Source organism: Setaria italica, chromosome V (assembly GCF_000263155.2).
Source record: "Setaria italica strain Yugu1 chromosome V, Setaria_italica_v2.0, whole genome shotgun sequence".
NCBI classification, from domain to species: Eukaryota; Viridiplantae; Streptophyta; class Magnoliopsida; order Poales; family Poaceae; genus Setaria; species Setaria italica.
In genome coordinates, this window is record NC_028454.1 from 28,840,994 (window position 1) to 28,849,130 (window position 8,137).

General features: G+C 60.2%; 1 pseudogene; it reads left to right on the forward strand.

The window, feature by feature from the left end:
- Positions 1-6,470: 6,470 nt before the first annotated feature.
- Positions 6,471-7,909, forward strand: LOC101769635 (annotated as a pseudogene).
- The last annotated feature ends 228 nt before the right edge of the window (positions 7,910-8,137 follow it).

The following is an 8,137-nucleotide window of genomic DNA, read 5'->3' on the forward strand; positions in this document are numbered from 1 at the left end:
TGACTCGGTCTGTTTCTCCTGCTTGCCCTCATTATCTGGGCAAGCGCCAATTTGTTCGTACTCTTTTCATAGCACAATCATTTATTCATCTGGTTGCATCATAAAGAGTTGATGACAGCCTCAGGACTCCTTGTTTAAGCTGTCCTTTTTTTTTTGTCATACTTATCAACATGTATGATGTGAACCTTACCGAGTTACTATCTTAGCCACTAGTTAAACGACCTTGTGACTTGTGAGTGTATTGATGCTGGATAAGTCTTGTTGTTGGTCCTTGTGGTCCATGTGGAGCTGCAGCTGGTCTTTGTGGGGCTGCAGTCCTTGTGGGGCTGCAGCTGCTTGGCTAGCCCTTGTGCTGCTGTCCTTGAGGGGCTACAGCTGTTTTGTTGACTGGAGGACAGTGGGGCTGCAACATATGCTTGCTGCAGCACCACTTTTGTTGACTATTTTTAGGGTAGGATAGTCCTAGGCATCTTAGACTAAATAGGACAACATCAAAAAGACATCTTAGACTAGCATATGCCTTGATGCTTGGCTGGTTGGCTACTTGGCCAGCTATAAATATGTATCCCCAACCCTTGGTTGGACATGGTACTGTGGAAAGAAAACCCAGAAAATTGCCCCAACTCTTCCTAGTGCCATCCTCTCGATGAGAGTTACAGTTCAGATCCTAACAACTGGTATCAGAGTCGTACTATCCTGTAGCTTGAACATCTCCTACTCACAACCCTCCCCAGCCACCTTTCGTCCCCAGCCGGTAGGAGAAGCACCGGCTGTCCCTGCTCACTCCTCTCCCTCTACGCAGACGAGCGGCAGCTCGTCGGAAGCAGCCTCTTCCCCACGCAGCCCCCCGGTGGCGCGCTATGTCCGCAGGACAATCTCAGCACTCGGTCGCCTTGAGCGCACGGCGTCGGCAGGAGGCCGAGCTCGCTGCGGCAGAGGAGCGTACCCGAGTGGTGGCGGAGACCGTTGCGGCGGCGGCAGAGCTGGCTGCAGCAAGGGCGGAAGCGGAAGCGGCGGCCGCGGCAGATGCCGCACGTGCGGCGGCAGCGGAGCTCGAGACTCTACGTGGCGGTAGCATCAGCAGCGCTACCTCTGCCGATGGCGGTACCGATGTAGAGCTCGTGCTAGCAAGGGAGGCGGCACAGGAACGGGTGGCGCAGTGGGCAGCCGAGCACCCCCGCGGGCGCGGCGGCGGCAGCCCAGACAGGCGTGCACGCGCCGGCGGCGCTCCAGGCGGGGGCGCGCGCGACGATCGTGTTCCTGGCGGACATGGTGACCACGACTTCCAGGGCGACCCGCACATCGACCTCGCACTAGAGGTCCAGGGATTGCGGGAGAGGGCTGCCCAGCTGAAAGCGGAGATGGAGTTCGATCGGTGGCGCGGCGGCCGGGCGACGGAGAGTGCGGCCCTTACAGGCAGCGTGGCTCTCCCTCTCCGGACCGCCGTCATGGTCGCCACGGGGCCCATGCTGTTGCCAGGGAAGTCGGCCCCGGTGGTGGGTGGCCTACCCTCACCAAGACCAACTACGTCGAGTGGGCCGCGGTGATGAGGGTGAGGCTCTAGGTGCGGCACATGTGGGAGGCAGTCCGGTACGGTGATGTCGACTACGATAAGGATCGACGGGCGTTGGACGCCCTCATCACTACAGTCCCGCCCGAGATGCAGTTCTCGCTTTCCTAGAAGTGGACTGCCAAGGAGGCTTGGGACACCGTCGCTGCGACACGCATCGGCAGCGATCGCGCCCGCAAGTCCACACTGCAGGTACTTCGCAAGGAGTGGGAGAACCTGGCCTTCAAGCCAGGTAAGGACGTTGATGACTTTGATCTCCGTCTCAACACTCTGTTGCAGAAGATGGTGCAGTACGGCGATGACACCTACGGCGAGGAGAGAGCTGTCGAGAAGCTCCTCCGCTGCGTACCTGAGAAGTACAAGCAGATCGCTCGCTCGATCGAGTCTCTGCTGGACCTCTCCAGGATGTCGATCGAGGAGGCGATAGGTCGCCTCAAGGTCGTCGACAGCGATGAGTCACAGCCTCCCTCAGGGCCTGTCATCATTGGCGGGAAGCTCCATTTCACTCAGGAGCAGTGGGAGGCCTGCCAGGGTGATCGGAAGAAGGGGGAGCCTTCTTCCTCGACAGGCGGCCGCAGGCGCGGCAAGCCACGCAAGGTGCCCAAGGCGCGGTGAGGTGCCGAGGGCGGCGCGCGAGGAGGCGCCCAGGGTGGTGCTAGCGGCGCGCGAGGAGGCGCCCAGGGCGGTGCCACCGGCGAGCATAGGCCGCCACGAGACGACACGTGCCGCAACTGTGGTAGGCTTGGCCATTGGGCCAAGGACTGTCGACAGTCAAGACGCGGCTAGGCTCACGTCGCACTAGCGGAGGAGGAGGAGCCGGCTCTGCTCCTGGCACATGTAAGCATCGAGCTAACTCCAGCGGCATCGGCTGTAGCGGTTCTCCTCCACCTTGACGAGCTGAGGGCACACGCCTTCCTCGTCGACGGCTCCAGCAACGATAGGACTGAGGGGTGGTGCCTCGACACTAGCGCTACCCAACACATGACTGGTCGGCGAGAGTTCTTCACCGAGCTTGACTCTAGCATCCGAGGCACCGTCAAGTTTGGGGATGCCTCCGGCGTCGAGATCAAGGGCGTCGGCTCCGTCATCTTCACCGTCGAGTCTGGAGAGCACAGGCTGCTCACCGGAGTGTACTACATCCCCGTGCTGAGGAACTCTATCATCAGCCTGGGACAGCTGGAAGAGAACGGTTCGCGCGTGGTGATCGACGACGGAGTCATGAGGATTTGGGACCGCCGTCGTCGAATTCTTGCCAAGGTAACCAGAGGCGCAAATGGTCTCTACATCCTCAATGTGCAGGTGGCACAACCCTTCTGCCTCGCTGCTCGTCGGGACGACAAGGCGTGGCAGTGGCACGAGCGCTTCGGGCACCTTCATTTCGAGGCCCTGAAGCGGCTCAGTGCCAAGGAGATGGTGCGAGGCCTGCCATGTCTCGATCATGTGGAGCATTTCTGCGATGTTTGTGTGTTGACAAAGCAGAGGCGGCTCCCCTTTCCCCAGCAGGCGAGCTTCCGAGCCAAGGAGCGGCTCGAGCTCGTGCACGGGGACTTGTGTGGCCCGGTGACACCGGCCACACCCAGAGGACGACGCTACTTCTTGTTGCTCGTTGAGAACCTCTCCCGCTACATGTGGGTGATGGTCCTCGGCAGCAAGGGGGAGGCTGCGGCCGTCATCAGGCGCACGCAGGCTGCTGCGGAGGCAGAGTACGGCCGCAAGCTGCGCGTGCTGCGCACCGACAATGGTGGCGAATTCACGGCGGCTGAATTCGCGTCGTACTGCGTGGATGAGGGGATTCAGCGCCACTACTCCGCGCCTTACAGCCCACAGCAGAACGGTGTCGTCGAGCGGCACAACCAGACGGTTGTGGGAATGACTCGGGCCCTCCTTAAGCAGAGGGGATGCCGACTGTTCTCTGGGGAGAGGCGGTGGTAACGGCTATCTATATCCTCAACCGCTCGCCCACCAAGGCGCTTGACGGTAGGACGCCATACGAGGCTTGGCATGGGCGCAAGCCGGCGGTGTCCCACCTGCGAGTCTTCGGCTGCCTCGCGTTTGCCAAGGAGCTTGGCCACATCGGCAAGCTTGACAACAGGAGCATTCCAGGAGTGTTCATTGGCTACGCGGAGGGTTCGAAGGCCTACCGCATTCTCGACCCGGAGACACAGCGTGTGCGCACAGCGCGTGATGTTGTGTTCGACGAAGGGTGAGGATGGGCGTGGGACAAGGCCGTGGACAACGGTTCGACTCCGACGTACGACGACTTCACTGTCGAGTACGTCCACTTCGAGGGAGATGGGGGAGTAGGCAGCTCTTCTTCATCGAGCGTGCCTACCCCGGTCCCCGAACCTCCACCGACTCCAACGCCTGCTACTCCGGTAGCGCCACGCTCTCCAGTCGCGACTTCGGCTGCGACGAGCTTCTCGCCGGCACCACCACAGCCGGCGACGCCAAGTACTCCAGCACCGACGGCCACTCCTCTGGGCACGTCTACCCCGACACCAGCTCATGTCGAGCACAGCCCAATAGAGTTCGCTACTCCACTCTCTCATGACGAGGAGCGCATCGACGCGTACCACAACGGCGAGTAGTTGCAATACCGTATGATGGAAGACCTCCTCGGCGACCAGCCGGTGCTGGGACTGGTGCCTCGTGACCTGGAGGCACAGTTGCACCTTGCATGTGACGATGGCGAACCTCAGTCTTTCGCGGAGGCTGAGAGACACGCGGCATGGCACGCTGCGATGCAGTCGGAGATGGACGCGGTTGAGAACAACCGCACCTGGGAGCTTGCTGACCTCCCTCGTGGTCACCGCACGATCACCCTTAAGCGGGTGTTCAAGCTGAAGAGGGATGAAGCCGGTGCCATCGTCAAGCACAAGGCTCGCTTGGTGGCACGCGGGTTCGTGCAGCAAGAGGGGATCAACTTCGACGATGCTTTCGCCCCCATGGCACGGATGGAGTCCGTGCGACTCCTCCTTGCGCTGGTTGCCCAGGAAGGCTGGCGCGTTCATCACATGGACGTCAAGTCGGCGTTTCTTAACGGCGACTTGAAGGAGGAGGTCTACGTACACCAGCCGCCAGGTTTTGCGATCCCTGGCAAGGAGGGCAAGGTGCTGCGCTTGCGCAAGGCCCTCTATGGCCTGCGGCAGGCTCTAAGGGCGTGGAATGCCAAGTTGGATTCCACGCTCAAAGGGATGGGCTTCGAGCAAAGCCCGCACGAGGTGGCCATCTACCAGCGGGGCAATGGAGAAAATGCCCTGCTGGTGGGTGTCTATGTCGACGACTTGGTGATCACCGGCACCAAGGATGCGGAGGTGGTGGCGTTCAAGGAAGAAATGAAGGCCACCTTCCAAATGAGTGACCTGGGGCCTCTCTCCTTCTACCTGGGGATCGAGGTGCACCAGGATGATTCCGGGATCACGCTTCGACAGACCGCCTACGCCAAGCGCGTCGTGGAGCTAGCCGAGCTCACCGACTGCAACCCAGCTCTCACTCCGATGGAGGAGAGGCTGAAGCTGAGCCGCGACAGCACGACGGAGGAGGTAGACGCTACGCAGTACCGGCATCTTGTGGGGAACCTTCGCTATCTCGCCCACACACGGCTGGACTTGGCATTCTCCGTCGGCTACGTCAGTCGGTTCATACAACGACCGACGATGGAGCACCAGCAGGCCGTGAAGAGGATCGTCCGCTACATGGCGGGGACCCTCGACCACGGTCTCTTCTACCCGAGGTGTCCCGGGACGGCACACTTCGTCGGGTACAGCGACAGCAACCACGCTGGCGACATCGACACCAGCAAAAGCACGAGGGGGATTCTCTTCTTCCTCGGCAAGTGCCTCGTTAGCTGGCAGTCGATCAAGCAGCAGGTGGTGGCGCTGTCCAGCTGCGAGGCCGAGTACATAGCGGCCTCCACTGCTTCGACTCAGGCGCTTTGGCTTGCCCGACTGCTCGGTGATCTCCTTGACAGAGACACTAGAGCGGTGGAGCTCAGGGTGGATAGCAAGTCCGCTCTGGCCCTAGCAAAGAACCCCGTTTTCCATGAGCGGAGCAAGCACATCCGGGTGAAGTACCACTTCATCCGAGGCTGCTTGGAGGAAGGAAGCATCAAGGCGAGCTACATCAACACCAAGGATCAGCTTGCGGACCTACTCACTAAGCCCCTTGGGAGGATCAAGTTCCTTGAGCTCTGTTCCAGGACCGGGATGGTCCAACCTTCCCACAAGACGACGCACAAGACTTAGGGGGAGAATGATGCTGGATAAAGTCTTGTTGCTGGTCCTTGTTGTCCTTGTGGGGCTGCAGTCCTTGTGGGGCTGCAGCTGGTCCCTGTGGTCTTTGTGGGGCCGCAGCTGCTTGGCTAGCCCTTGTGCTGCTGTCCTTGAGGGGCTGCAGCTGTTTTGTTGACTGGAGGACAGTGGGGCTGCAGCACCACTTTTGTTGACTACTTTTAGAGTAGGACAGTCCTAGGCATCTTAGACTAAATAGGATAACATCAAAAAGGCATCTTAGACTAGCATATGCCTTGATGCTTGGCTGGTTGGCCAGCTATAAATATGTATCCCCAACCCTTGGTTGGACATGGTATTGTGGAAAGAAAACCCAGAAAATTGCCCCAACTCTTCCTAGTGCCATCCTCTCTCTGAGAGTTACGGTTCATATCCTAACATGTATATTGATTTGCTACAGTACTGTTGTTCCAAGCAATTACATGTAAATGTAGGCCCAGCAGAAATTTGGGCCTACCTCTCCAAATTCGTTTTCTCCCAAAGGGCCCAACCCGCAAAAGAACCGCAAAAGAAGTTTTTGGGCCTACCTCTCCAAATTCGTTTTCTCCCTAAGGGCCCAACCCGCAAAGAAGCCTGGAAACTAGCAGATAAGTCCTCTAAACCCTAGGGAGCGATCGATTCTCTCCAGTTCCGCACTTCCGCAACCATGGCCGCCGCAACCTTCTCCGCCGCCCGCCGCCGGCTCCTCTCCACCGCCGCCGCGGCCGCTGAGAAAACCGAGCTTCCAGTACCTATCGCCCAGCTTCGCCGCTCGCCGCGCGGGTCGCCTCGCCGATATCGACGCGACCCCTCGCGCCGCTGCTCCCCTCCCACACCGTCGCCGCGCTCTCCGCCCACTCATACGTCGGCCTCCCCGACCGCGCCTCCGCGCTGCTCTGCACCGTGGCGTCTCCCACCGCCGCGCACCTCAACGCGGTCCTCGGCCCGCTCCTCCGCCGCCGCCGGCTGGCGGGGCTCGTGCCATCCATCCTCGCCGCGCACGCCTCCGTCCCGCGGGACGCCTCCACGGACAGCATCCTCGCCAAGTCCCTCTGCCTCACCTCCGGCGCCGACTCCGCGCTCCACCTCCTCCGGGAGCCGTCGTCGGGGGCGCCGCCGTCGCTCCAGCTCTTCACCGCCCTCATCGACTCCTTCTACAAGCAGCGCCTCCCGCACCGTGCCGAGGAGCTGTGGCGCGCTATGGTGCAGGACCACGGCATCGCCCCCGACGCCGCCGCCTACAACTCCCGGATCACCTACAAGTCCGCCAACGGCACCGTCGACGAGGTCAGGGAGCTGATCCGCGTGATGCGCGAGGAGGCCGGGCTCGCGCCGGACGTCGTCTCCTACAATGCGCTGGTGCGGGCGATGGCGCGGCACAGGAGGGTGGATGAGGCCGTGGAGGTGTACCGCGGCATGGAGGCCGGGGAGGTGGAGGGCGTGGCGCCGAACTGCGCGACGTACACGTGCGTGGTGGGCGCGCTGTGCGGCGCGGAGCGGTGGTCGGAGGCGGAGGACGTGTTCTACGAGGGGGTGAAGCGCCGGAAGGTGATCGACCTCGGCACGGTGCGCTTGCTGGTGCTCGGGCTCAAGGGCGCCGGCAAAGGGCGCGCGGCGAGAAGGGTGGTGGTCGGCCTTCGCAAGAAGTTCCCCGAGCAGTTCGACGGGCCGTGGAGGGAGCTCGAGGAGGCAGCCGGGCTGCCGGCCTCTGGCAAGGAGGATGACGGCGAGGAAGACGGCGCCGACGAGCAGCCGGTGCCGACGACGGCCGCGGCGTGAGCTGCTTGGTGGCAGCGTTGGTGGTAACTGGCGAGGCTCCAAAACCGGTGGCGAATTTGGTTTAGAAAGGCAGATCAGTCGAATAAGCGAATTGACAGATTACAAGAACCACTCGAGTCTTAGTTACTTGTTTATCCTCTTTGGTGTTCTGAAAAATTTTGCTCGTTCAGTAGCACCTCCAGCGCCGTATCTTACCGATACGATCAAACGCTTGATTTCGTTGTTCCTGAATAGTCCTATTGATGCATTCCGATGCTGGCATGTTCGTGCTTATAGAATTTCGAATTGTGAAGTGCCCCGCTGCAATTTTGGGAGTGACCAGCAGACACTTGTGTTGAGCACCTGATGTTTCTGTGCCCTGGAATCGAGTACCTCGAGCAAAATTTCGTTCCGAGTAGTAAACTTTGCCAAATTGTTAACTTTATCATAATAAGCAAATATTGCGAAATGCTTCAAACTGCCATCCACTATTCCCAATTTCAGCCAAACGATAAAATGGACATAATCTCAACGGAAAACT